Source organism: Chelonia mydas, chromosome 1 (genome assembly GCF_015237465.2).
Source record: "Chelonia mydas isolate rCheMyd1 chromosome 1, rCheMyd1.pri.v2, whole genome shotgun sequence".
NCBI lineage: Eukaryota > Metazoa > Chordata > Testudines > Cheloniidae > Chelonia > Chelonia mydas.
The window spans coordinates 56,359,859-56,373,952 of NC_057849.1; the positions used below are offsets into that span (position 1 = coordinate 56,359,859).

Below are 14,094 nucleotides of genomic sequence, written 5' to 3' on the forward strand. Positions count from 1 at the left end.
ACTGAGGCAAGTCCACCAAGTCCACCAAGTGTGCTGCAGCATACCATAGGTAGGTGCCCCTGGCAGGGACCATCTTATCACATATGGTGGAGAAAGGGGCCACCAGAAGAGGGAAACAGAGGCAGGCAGCAGTTTGCAGGGCCACCTTGAGGCCACAAGGGGGAAACCACACTATGGCAGTTCTAATATGTACACAAATAAACATTTCTAGTCAGATATAATCAAAGGCTTTTTAACCTCTACAGCTGTAACAAAATGACCGGATCTTGCAGAATGCAGAGTCATTGTCACTATAACCGCTTCCATTAGTGTTTCTGCCTTATTAATACTAAAGACAAGCGGGGTTCCCAATGCTCTCATTCCAAGCTGTTGTCAAGAACTGAACATTATTCTGTTCTTGCAAGTACTCACTCACAGAGGGTTTGGATTACAGGTGACTGCTCTGATTGATTCAGAGACGAGCCTTTTTTCAGATGTGATGTGATGCCAAGCTGCAATGCCAGGGCATACATTCTGGACAAAGGAAAAACAGTATAAGTAATCATTTTCATCATCAAGTGGTTACTCAGTTAATGCATATTCACATCGTGGTGTTCCTCTCCCGCCCCCTCATTCTTTGTATGTCAAAACTAAAGGTCAGAAAGATATGACACAGGGACTCATTTACTGTGGGCAACATGTAAAAAGTGAGCTAAATAAGAGGGATTTCAGTACAGAGAGGGGTGTGAGATGGCAGACCACAGTAGGGTGTATATTTTATGCAAAGAAGGACACACAGAATGAGGCAGGAAAACACTTATAGGAGAAATGGATGAATGTGGCATCAAACCTGGTCTTACTAGCAGAGTGCAAGGGGTCAGGGTTAGGGCACCAATGCAATAAAAATGAGGTCATATATGTAGGGAGATGAGGAGTTATATAGCGCCTTGAAGGCAAGAATGAAAAGTCTGAATTAGAAGTGCTGGGGAAGGAGTAGCCAGTGAAGAGGATCACATCATCCCCTTCTTAGAACAAAGCAATGGGTTCATTTTAGCAGCTATACTTGGGATAGTCTGGAGGGACAACATGCACATGCAGGAGGCTGGAGTGGAGGAGGTTGCAGTGGTCAACACCATAACCAATAGGGAAAGCAAAGATATTTGTATTCAGCACCTTCCCTCTTTGTCTAAACCCACAATAAAAGAGAGATTCTTAACAGGGAAGAGCCCAAGATGCAAAATTTCAGGTGACAGTTTTGCCACCCAGGGATTTGCCATTTCCTGCCTAAAAAACTGCTTGATGCATCAGTATGGGGAAAACAGTGGCAATTGTTTAGATGTTGAGGGTAAAGAAGTACTATAAACTGGTATTTCCCGTATAGAAATTGTACAGATACTCTTGGTACTGATAGCCCCATAGCCACGATGTTCAAGTTTCTGAGTGATTTGATTTTTGGGTGCCCAAACTGAGAAGCTTCAAAGACCTTGAAGTCTTTAAACCACGATTTGAGGACTTCAATAGCTCAGACATAGGTGAGAGGTTTATCGCAGGAGTGGGTGGGTGAGTGAGATTCTGTGGCCTGCGTTGTGCAGGAGGTCAGACTAGACAATCATAATGGTCCCTTCTGACCTTAATATCTATGAATCTATGGTCTGATTTTTGGAAAGTGAGTGCTCAACATTTTGTGAAAAACAGGCCCCCGCACAGTGTTTCATTTTGGACACTCCAAAATTGGGGCACCCCAAATTACTAGTCTTGAAAATCTTGCCGTGACTATATAGTTTCAGAAGCAGATTCACACATCCCTAGTATGTCTATATCCCCTAGTATGTCTGTATACCATAAATCATTCTTTATTCCTTTCCTTAAGTATTAAAGAACAATGCATAATTCAAATCTGGGTATGGAATATCTATAGTGAAACTGCAGACCAGCTACCATCAACATCACTGCAAAATAAGGGTCCTCCCCCAACATACTTTTCCATGCTGTAATTCAAGCAACAGAGGAAAACTGAAGAGCACCACTGTGTAGACACACTTCACAAAGGGCACTACTGCCAAATGATTAGGGAGAGAGCATTTTAGGGCTACAGTGCTCCTCGGTGGGAGAGAGGCATCTTTAAGTCACTTGATCCTTTTGCTCAGGGGTTCTCAAACTGTGGGTCGGGATCCCTCAGGGGGTCGTGAGGTTATTACATGGGGGGACTCGTGAGCTGTCAGCCTCCACCCCAAACCCTGCTTTGCCTCCAGCATTTATAATGGTGTTAAATATATTACAAAGTGTGTTTAATTTATAAGGGGGGGGGGGGTCACACTCAGAGGCTTGCTATGTGAAAGGGGTCACCAGTACAAAAGTTTGAGAACCACTGCTTTTGCTGAAGGTACAGTTAGGCCTGGAGAGTGCTAGGGGCATTTTCAAAGCAGGGGGGGAAGAAGAGTTAAATGGAGAGTAGGAGATGCAGGGCGGGGCCAATAAGGAAGAAAAAGTGGTGAGGAAGTGCTCAGAAAAAGAAAAATGTAATGACAGAAAATGCAAACTACACTGCAATTGGCTGTCAAATGGTGTGTGTGTACTTCTGCCCTCTTCTGGATGGAAGTGAAACTGATCAATTGTGTACATGTTAGTAAGGCTGAGCAAATAATTCACAGTAAAGGTATCAGGCAAATTTAACCTCTTTTTGCTCAGAACTAGGCTACTGTAAGATTTATGGGCTACCCGCAAGCTGGTTTAAGTTTAATTGTCTATCATCACATCCACACAAAGCAACTGGGTATGTGTTCGTTGTGAAGCATCCAGTCAGATCCTTTTCTAGTCCTTTTAATTGTCTCTTTCAAGAAATTGATTTTGGTAATACTGTTCCCCTCCTGTGCTAAACAGGGTCTCATAAAATACACAGATTCTACTGATCTTCAGGACACAGTGAACTGGAGAAGTCTTAGCAGGCATAGGTGCATCGCCACAGCCTGACACCTTTGCTAGTGCAGACCCCAGCGAGACATATCAGGGAGTTGGTTTTGGTTGTTTTTTTAATGTTGACTGGAACAAGCAGACAGTGAGGGGCTGGATGTTACTTGAGTGCAAACACTGGTACAAAAGCTAATACAGATGATATCAGTGTTCTGTTACCCGAGAGGAGAGTTCCTCTGGGGATGACCTACTTTTATTCTCAGATAAGTGAAGATGCTGGGCTGGAGTTTACTAATCCTCCAGACATTTGGAGAACAGTAAACTGGAATAGCAGGAAAGTGCTCATGTGAAATTCCCAAGGAAGTTAGCAGCAGCTAGTAGCTCCTCCTCCTAGCTAACACCTTACTTTACCAGTGTCCTAATATGTGGGGGCATAAATTGGCAGTGAAACAAGAGAGGCCACAGGAAGTAGTAGAGGTGAGACTCCTGTGCACTTAAGCCACGCTGTTGCTTACCCTGTGAGAAAAAACAGGGTAAGCAACAGCATGGCTTAAGTGCACAGGAGTCTACCTCATTGCCTTGCAATGTACCTCCACCAATAAAGAGACAGCACCTATATCAGCAGAACCTGACTTGTCTCCAGGAGGCCCATGTCTTCAGGTCACAGCCAAGAGCATTAAGAGTGCCAGCAAATAGCCATGCAAGGGGGAAATAAGCTTTAAAAAAAAAAAAAAAAAAAGCAGGCTTAGAAAAGAAAAATACCTTAGAAGAGCCAGGAGAGAGGTGGGGAGGGAGAGGAGAGAGAGAGAGCAAGAGGGAATTTATTACAAAAAAAAAAAAAATAAATCTCAGGGAAAATTAACAGGATATGGAAGGAAAGAAACAGGAATGATGGAGGAGAAATGAGAAGAATAGAAACCAAGAGACAGTATGTTAGGATTCTGAAACAGAATATTTGCTTCCAAGTTGTAATTCCAAGGCACTCTCTCTGGTGAGTGAAACGTTGTTGTTTATACCAGTGGTCAATTTGGCCTCTGATCTAAATTTCTTTGTAAGTTCATCTTTCATTGTGGCGTATCTGATCACATTTTTAAAATGTCTAAAAAGTAAATAATTTGCTGTATTTGACATACATTCAGGAATTTTCAGTCTCTTACCCATTTGCTCTAAATGTAAGGCTGTAAAATCGTGCTTGGGCTTTTGGCTGGCATTATCAAAAGTGATACCCTGTGCGTATCATATGGGCACAGAGAAATTCTTGTGCTATTTCGGGGCCAGATAATAGTGAATCTTACACACAGTAAGCCTCAGGTTTGTGATTAACTTGTAACCAGGTTAGGAAATTGTTACTGCTGTTATCTCAACTTTTTTTTAGCGCAGTAGCCCTTTTAGTACTTGCTTTTGACACATACGCAAACAATATCTGCATAAGTAAAGTTTCTGTTTAGTAAATGGCATAACACATTTAATTCCCTTTAATTAAATCTCACTGCAAGATTTATATTGAATGAAAAATCCTCGGCACATCCTTCAAGACAACACTTTCTTCAGAAATATCTGGGTTGAAACACCTCTGATGTTTCTGTACAATTCTGTATTGCATGCAATGCTTTCCAAATAGTAAACGCTTCCAGTTCCTGCAAAGAGCCACACCAATTAACTTCCCATCAAAACAACTTTATCTATATTATTATTTTTCATAATTTTAACTGGGTATTTTAATGATCAGAACAAAAAAACAAAGGAAAACACTTATACTGTATAAGGTCAGTAAGACAAAATGTAGAAGTTCTCTTTCTAATCTTTATTTTACAAATTTATATTAAATACTGTCTACAAGAACAAAAAATAAATGCCTAGAACCCTGATTTACATGTTGCATTAAGGTCCGATCCATACTAAAACTTGTGATTGTGTTTAAAACAATGCTTGAAATGGCTGCATCCAAACACAGTTAGAACATGGTTTAAATCTATACTCAGAGGCCCCCCATTTACTTTACAAATATATCTGAATCAGGAAACTCAGTTAAAATACAGTTGTTCTCTGACTTGGTTACAACACAGTGAAAAATGTTGGCGTGGACAGGACCTAGGTGTGTCAAAGTACCCAAGCTAACTACAGGCTTTCAAGCTTCAGCCTCATTACAGAGACATCAGTGCTGTCCAAACAAAAAATTTCAAATATTTTAAATAAATCATGGAGAACTGTGTTGTAAGCAGGTCACTTGACTTGGTTACATTTGTTGTGTAGCCCAAAGGGGCACAAACCATACAACTATGTTCGGTCGCCATGTTGAAGCATTGCAAAGATGGTTGTCTGCACAAGGGATTTTTACTTCAAAAATCCCCCACCACTTCTTAACATTGCTGAACTACTATTAGAATTGGCAAGAGCTCTAGTCTAGAAGGCATTCTAGCAGCTTTTGATACATTTACCACCATGTTAGTTAACATCCTGAAAAGCATTTAACACGGTGTTTAAAAAAATGCGGCCTTCTCCTTGTTAGGGCTCCCAACAGTTCCTAACTGGCTTTGCTGTAAATTAATGCAGTTTCATTGTTTTCATTGGGATTATGTCCATTTACACCAAGACTGAGTTTGACCCTTGGTTTCTCACTCCCTGAATCATCAGGAAAATTCATTGGGGCAGGGAGGACTTCTGTCAACCAATGCCTACACCTGCTGGCCAGTGGCATTACCTGTGTCCTGAGGGAAGCCCCGTGAAGATGTGTGGTGACAAGATCCAGACGGGGGGGGGGGGGGGGGGGGGGGGGGGCACAGAATGAGAACATACAACATCTTTCTAAAAATGCACTAGATTCAACAAAGATCCACCCCCACCACCATCTCTTGCTAACCTAGCCCCAGATTTCATTATCTGATCAGGTTCCCTGCTAGCTAAAAGAATATGCTGCATATGAAAGTTTGAGAAAGACAACAGTTTTGTGCAATTAGGAAACAGTACTGTAGGTCAAAGGATAACAGATTAAAGTGTGGCACCTTCTTACTCAGCTGATCTGCTTCCTGTGTGTATTCTGAGTCTTATTAGCTTACCACTATCTCGTGACAAAAGTAGCTCTCCCGGGAACTGCAGCGGGGAAAGGAGCAGAACGTGGGGCCGCCGGGCAGCCCCACGCCAGCAGCTCCTCTGGTGCAGCTGCTGTACTGCCCCCAGACAGGACTCAGGAGACACAGCTGCTTTGTGTAAGGGTTGGGGGCAGGCTCCTCCTGCCCTGTGTCTTTCTGGTACACCGTACCAGCTATAAATATCTTAGTAGTATGGGGTGCCGGACCGCACCACCGTATTTGCACCACTGCCTTCAGGATAAATACAGCTAAGATTTATAGGGATTTATACTAGAAAGGAGGTATTACTAAAATATAGTATAAGTAACTCCAACACAGCTATTTAAAGACCTATGGGCAACATGTATTCTGTTACTCATGCAGAATTTACAAAATGAACAGATCTGAAAATGGGAGTCTCCCAAGTCCTGACACATTTTTAGTAGCTTTAGAAATATGAGCATGAGAAGTACCGTTAAGTTCTAATCATTCATTTCAGTGTGATTTTTTTTTTTTTTGGACTTGTAGTTCATTGGAGTGCCAACCTGCAACCCACATTTTTCCAAGAAGTGGATGTTGTCTGGGAGTATTTTCTCAGGAACTCAAGTACTGTGGACCCAGTACGTGATAGAAATCGCCTATATTTTAGCACCCCAATGAAGCCTCATGCCTTCCATCCTCTGCTGTTGTGTTTCTTTTTAGTTCCTTATATTTTTATGCTTTTATCTTATTAGCCAACTAATTCTGTCTGCCCACGGAATTCTCAGTTTGATGAAAACCTCCTGCGTACTGCTTTTTCTGTTCCCAAAGCTTGTCTAGTCTCAGACATGTAGACATAATATGATCTGAGAAGACCAATTTCTTCTTTGAGGTCCAGCCTTATCTCCCAGACTGTGGTTTACACAATAGATTCCCTGGGGAATTTTCCTCTTCACACATGGAGCCATTCCCTCAGCCAAAAGCTAATGAACGTGGAATGTCTCCAAAGTGCGCCATAAAGGCAGACAAGAAGAGTGCGCCCTCTGATTCTCCTGCCTTGGAAAACCTACTTCAGAAGAGGGAAATTTTAAGGCTGACAAAGGTTTTTCTCATGAGTCGGTGAAATTCCTTTATATACTTTATATATTCCTTTATATTCCACACACTACATGGATAATTTTGCCTTTTTTATTTATTTATTTTTAAATGTTTCAAAGATTAACTGGAATGTTTTGTATCTTCCCAGACCTGAAGTCCATGGTTCTGTGCTTCTCCTGCAACAGTGGATACTATCTCATTATCACCTAAACCACTGCACAAGGATTTACACTCCCTATTTTGCTTCCACTGTTTTAGATGCCCTCAATCACATCAGTGCAAACACAAACCCAGCATTTAGATCTTGGCCAGTAAGTAAACAGAAAGTGATTTTCATGCATTTTATTTTAGAGAGTGTTTATCTGTAGATTCTGGTTTCTGACTGTATGCGCAAAAGGCACTTCAGTATGCACACAAACACTGTATGGCACATCCACAGCAATAAGAATCCCAACATCCTGTTGGGTTGGCCTAACTCACAGCAAGATGCTTGTTACTCCAGTCATTCCTTGAAGCTGTTCGTGCTCTGTTGGAGTCACATGCTTTTGAAGACTGCAGATGTGCCTGTCAAGTTTCCAGTGGACCACACCCTTTTTTTCAGGACTGAAGCACTTTGTAGTCAATATACTCCATCTGCTGCAAAGCTCAAATTCAGATACAAACTTCTCCAAATTTGGATGATATTCAGATCAGGGATTGTGGTTTAGGCTCATCTTGAGTCATTAGCCTTTCATATCTGTATCCCAATATCTGTCTAGAGGTGTGCACCGTTGTGTGATATCATATTTCCACACTGTGCCCAAGGGCTGAGACTAAAACTCTCCTTGCTTACTCTGCACATTTACACCGCTTTTCCTGCAATACCCTCCCCTTCTGCATGTCTGTGTGTAAGACACACCAAACCTCTACCTACTTACAACCATTTACTGACAGGTAACTTACATCATTGACCTCACCTCTGAATTTGGCCCACACTCCATAAGCGGATACATCCCAATGAATAATTTGTACAATCTTCCAAATACTAAATCAACAAGACAACTATTTTGGTTTTTTTTCCTTCCCTCCTGCCCATCCACCCCAAAATGCAACTTCAGAAAAACGGCTCTCCACATTCTCCCTCAAATCATTTGTGCTATCCCCCAAGCCAGATAAACTGATTCTCTTTCCCAAGTGTTCACTTGCAAAGACAATCTTCAGATCTTTCCTCTAGAGGGACCCTTAGTTATTCCAACTAAAATCAAGGTGATTAAAACACATTTTGATGTAGCTAAATCTTTAAAAAAAAAAAAAAAATTGCTACCCTCCAGTGGTAACTGTGTAATAATAAGCCATACTGTGGGCCCGATGTTGTATTCCTTGGCAACCAAAACTCCCATTTAAAATCAGTGGGAATTCTGAGTGTGCAAGGAATGAATGCAACAAGATTGGGCCCATTACTGTAATGGGTAAGTCTTGCACAAAATAAATATACTGCTATGTTAGTCTTAAATGTAATTAAATATTTCAGTAGCAAACTAAGTGAAGAGGAAAAACAATCAGCCAAATGTTTTAAAATATGGAGAGTACATAAATATTAAATTATAAAAGGCATATGAAGAGGAAACTGCAAACATATGCAGATTTTTTTAATTTCCTCAATTATTCCTAATTTCCCCACAGCCCTACTTTCATTCCTACTGACTGCAGACAGACTAAGCAGTCAAGACAGGACACCGTTCAATAATATACAGCAGTTTAAATACATAGTTTGTTGCTGGTCCCATGTCACAGTAGAGAGGACTGGAAATCTTATTTACAGATCAGATTCCTTAACTACAGAATCCTGTATACATGTACGTGGTGCTCTTTACACCACTCTGAAGCAGAGTTGAGAAGATCCATCCACCCGTGTCTGTGTTCTAAAGTCTACAGAGGTCTGTTTGTGCAACTCTCTCCATGGAGGAAAGGTGCTGGGAGAGCAGCCAACAATAAGTGGAGTGGGTGTGAGAAAATGAAAAATAAAAAGAGAAGAAATACTACATAAAAGAATGACCACATGGTTTAAAACTATAAGCTGCATAAGCTGTAGCAATAAAGTGATATCAGATAACTGATCCAGTGGACTAGGTACATAGGGCCAGAAGTTAACACAAGAGTGCATTGGTCAGGTTTCAGCGGGTGGAAATGGGTGTGAGCTGTGCCTGTGCTGCAAGCAAACAAATTATTGCCATCTTAAAAGCAGACAGGCCTTTTTCAAGTTTGCCACAGATCTGATTCACCCATCGACAGCCAACTTAAACTAAAAGGAACGTCTGCAATTTCATGAAGACGCGGTTTCAGAGGAGGCAAGAGGCCGTGGCCTAGAAGGAATATATAACATGGCTGGGTACATCAATGTACTTGTTTTCCGTATCCTAAAAAGGCCAAATACCATTATCTATATATAATACATTGGTATTGAGTAGCTAGAAGATATTGCATCTGGATTACAGAAACCCTGCCCATTATCAACCCCTGTTCTAGCTAATACGTAGGCTTCACTTAGGGCTCCATCCAGCTATCAGCGAAGTGGCATTGCAAGTGAGCGGAAGGAGAAACTAATTTGGAATCTCTCTTATGTATCCCTAATGTTCCTCTCACTCATGTATCTAACTAATGGCACAACCTAGAGCAAAATTTAGGGGATCACTACTGCAGTTCCAATAGCAATAATAATATATTGTCCTTCTCTAGCATCTGTCATATAAGGACCTCAAAGCACTTTGCAAACAATAACTGATAAGCCTCAACAGTGCTGCAAGATAAGTCATGGATACATCAGAACACAACTCCAAGTTCAAGGAAGGTTTGAAATTTTAAAGCAGTAGGTATCTAACATTTTTCAAACCTGTTTTCAAACAAAATTTTACCAAACTTACTTCAAAAATTCACATTATGGCTAAAAATTCTCACACTTAATTATCAGGTTAAAGATGAAATGCTGAGGTAAGTTTAGTAAGATTCATTTTGGAGATGTTTTAAACAGTCTTCTGAAAAATGTTTAGATGCCTTCTTCATATGCATCTGAAAGTAGATACTTATAATGAAAGTGTCTTTTAAGCCCTAACTATAGCAATATTAAAAGTGACACTATAACCAAAGTGTAAACAAGCATTAGATATTTATAAATGTAGTTATATAGACAAGACTGAATCCCGACTCCTAACTGCACCTATAGATGTGCTAATTCTCTAGAAAATCTTCAATGAGGGAAAATCAAGTAATAATTGGAGGAATGAAATGAGAAAGGCAGTAATATCAGAATTAATTCTTGCAACTCTTAAAAGTATTTGTCATACACATTCCATTAATTCCTTAAGTACTGACAGGCTTGTTAAAAGTAATGTTTTAATGCTTTTTCATATCTGCAGTGAGAATGAATATGTCATTACACTCCTTAGCTACTGTGTTTAAAATGGATTGGAAAGGTATAATAGTATGTGTTGATCAGTCTGGTTAAGTCTCCTCTCAACTACAGCTGCAATAAACTGACATTGTCAACCGATACCCTGAACATTCACACTTATTTAAACTTTTATTCATTCCCAAAAGCTACCATAAGTGTGGGCAGCCAATGGTCTATCTGTAACTTCCAGGTTTTCCTGAGCTGTCTACTTAAGCATGACATGAAGTTGATCATCATGAGGCAACACAGTACATACTATATATTTAGATAACAGTGTTTCCAATTTATGTACCCTGGGCTAAACTAATTCTCAGATCAAAGACCAAGGATGTTTATTAGCCTGGGATGTAGTCACTAAGTTAACAAGAAGCATCCTCAAGTTATTATTGTTCTCATGCTTAAATTTCTCTTTTGTTTAGATGTTGAAGTTTTTCTTCTTTTGTCTGCCAGTAGAGATGAGAAAGTAAGGAAGACACATTTGTTGTTAGCATACGGCTGACAGAAGCCAAATAGAGTGTAGTTATTTGAATTCTGTATGGCTACAGGAAACTATACTACACATTTGTGACCCAAAAACTCATACATAAAGCACCTCCACAAACCCATCAGCTGAGACTATTCTATTTCAATAGAACACAATGTAAATGGAAGACTGGGTGAAACACTGAAAAAATAAGGCCAAGTTAAATAAGCTTAAATGACAGAGTGAATTCTTTATGTTTTTTCCAAGAAATCATACTGTCAAAGGATAGGGCTTTCCAGACTAGTTTTTCCCCTTGATTTATTAGGGGTGGGGGGTTCTGCCTTCTGAGAATAAAAACTAACTAAAATTTATTTGATTTTGGGAATAAGAGTAAATTTTTAAATAGCTGCCCCAGAGGGAAAGCTAGGCGAGCTAAGGTTCCTGTATGAGCTGTTTATTTTGAATGGTGTTAAGAGGACTTGAATTCTGCATGTCTAAAATTTATTGTGGGGATTGAATGTAAAAATTAAAAGGGCAAAAACTCCCTTAATGACTGGTCATAGTCATGAGCTGGGAATTTAGACTCCAAACAGCAGGGGATGGTGGGGGAGGAGGTCTGCTGGTGATGTAATGCCCTAAACCTATGAGTGCAATCAGTTACTGACTGTCATATAAACTTGTATGTGCTAAAGGGGTGATACATCTTTAAATAAACCCATGGGATGGCTCAACACATACAGCCGTATTTCCTTTCAGGAATTGAGGACATTAGATATTTTGGTGCCAGATAAGGGCTCAATCCTGGAAAGTACTGAAGATGCCTGGGAGGTGCTGAGTACCCTCAACTCTTACTGACGCCTGGCAAGTCTTTTAAAAGAGGGCAAAATTCTAAATTCAACTGGCCTGTCTACCACGATTTCTCTTCAGCTATTTTTCACCAACCTGTTGTGACAGTCTCCTTCATAAATATAGATTTGGGTAGTTATCTGGATCTTTAATCGTAAAATGGTACAAGAGAAAAGAAAGAACCATGAGGCAGATGGTGATTGCAGAAACATTTTTAGAAGTCCAGATTGTGCTTTAGGACTGTATTAAGGTGGGGGGAGGGGGTAACACTTTTTTTAAAATAAATTTGGAATAGTACTGGATACCCACATATCAGAAACTTAAGATGATTGTACCTGTAAATACCTCCCATCTCTCCCTCCTGCTCCCCATTTTATTTGTATTGTCTTGGCAAACCTCCCAGCCATACTTTCCTTTCAGCAACTTCAGTCACTGGTGTCAGTAGATACAGACACCTGACATGGTACATAATATAAACTTTTGTATCCATTACCCACGTCATGTGACTGGCACCAGGAAATTAAAAATATAGTCTCTTACCAGCACTCCTGTGTGACCAACCTTTATTACATCTACCTTCCAGAACCTTCTAGATTCTATCAAATTAATCCCAACCACCATCACTTCATAATTCCACCCTTTCCCCTCCTTTCAGTATCCAATGACAGTTGATTCTACCCACTAGCAATGCCCCTCTATTCTATGCAGGCTCTTGCCTTGTGTCCACCCTGTTTCTAGTATTTAAAAACAATCTTTCAAATACAGTAAGCTCATGTAAATACATCAGAACCTGAAAAGAACAAAATGCGCGCGTGTGCGCACACACACACACACACAAAATGAACTCTGAAAAATCCCTGGGTTTATCACAACTCTACTTCAATGGGAGTTTTGACAGAACCAGGGACTTTAGTGTTTAATGAAACATATTTATTGGCTACTTCAACAAGGTACCTGCTTTAGTTTTATTTCAGTAAATCAGACCATTTTCTTACCATATTAATAGGAACTAGGACACATGTTCCTGAAATAACCTTTTCATGAATATTTTGATATCGGATTAGATGTTTGTCAATTTGAGACATTCCCAGATGATATGAAGATTGCTCCTGATATCATGGTATTTCCACCAACCCTTCAATGAGAGTGCACTCATTTTATTTTATAAGGCTGGTGTATGAAAATATCCAACCACAATTTTCCATTGTTTGGTATTCTCTCTGTGTGGGGGAACTTTTTACTATCTACAATAATTAGTATTATCTCCTTTCCCTAGACTTGCATTGTCATTGCTGCATCATACATAAAAGCTACATCTTCTCAAAGCATGTCCTTCACACAGTACCCTAAAGAGAAGATGTCCAGGACTAGCCTTTGCTAGGCAGACAGGAGAACATTTGAAATATAGACCCAAAGCATGAGACTGTTCGCAAGCTGGGGGAGGTTGTATTGCTGGGGTGCATCTTGAAATTCATCAGCTTGTGTCACATGGGCTCATCCTGAACCTACACAGTGTCAAAGTGTTTTGGAGTGTACTGTGTGATACACCTTTACATCATACCTGGGTAGTACAAGTATATATATTTACACAAGAATAAAATATCAGCTGTCATTTCCACCACCATTTAATTTTACTGAATAGCAGAGTGAAGCAGAGAAAAGTGCATAGCTAATAACTTCCAAAGCAGCCTTGCAATTAACTTATTACAGCACTTTCTGAGCTGGGTTAGGCAGTTTCCATGTTTATGTACCTGCCAGTTATGAGGGTTTCAGGACCATTTTATGGAATATGAAGTAATTCCAGTGTAACAGTGTTGCACTCACCTCTCATGAGCACCCCCTGGCCGAGCGCACGTACCTGCACTCTCTCTCTCTCTCTCTACCTGTTTGTGGTGGTTCTTCACTGACTCAGCCCTCTGGCAAAGTCATACAGTCTGAGAGATAAAAGCAATGCAAACCCCTTTCAGGGTACAAGTCCAACTGGGGGCCTATTTCAACACCCTCGGTAAGGTCCTTTGATCTACAGCCCTATGCTGGGGCTCACTCTCAGTTTGTTCCTGCTCCAGAATAAAGCAGTGCCCCAGGGCTCTGTCCCTGGAGGACATGTCTTCACCCTCTCAGGGTCTTTCTGGCCCAGCTCTGCAATTGGGCCACTACAGTTCAATCCCCCTTCCAGGGTGCCTTAAAGTCCACGCCACTTTCCCAGTGGCTGGGGGGGGGGGGGGGGGGGCCAGGCCTGACCTCTCCTCCAGGTCCCAACCTAGGGACCCTATAGACAGAAGCCATCTGCAACATCCCTTTAAGTAAACTGTGTTGCTGCTGTA

The 14,094-nt window shown here is 40.7% G+C and overlaps 1 long non-coding RNA gene across 1 annotated transcript in view; it reads right to left on the reverse strand.

Annotated features, from left to right (window-relative positions):
• Positions 1–3,119: 3,119 nt before the first annotated feature.
• LOC122463382 overlaps positions 3,120–14,094 on the reverse strand; it is an 80,032-nt gene continuing 69,057 nt past the window's right edge. The window contains exon 4 of the long non-coding RNA XR_006286671.1: positions 3,120–4,526. This is a non-coding gene — a long non-coding RNA (uncharacterized LOC122463382). The remainder of the gene's footprint in view (positions 4,527–14,094) is intronic.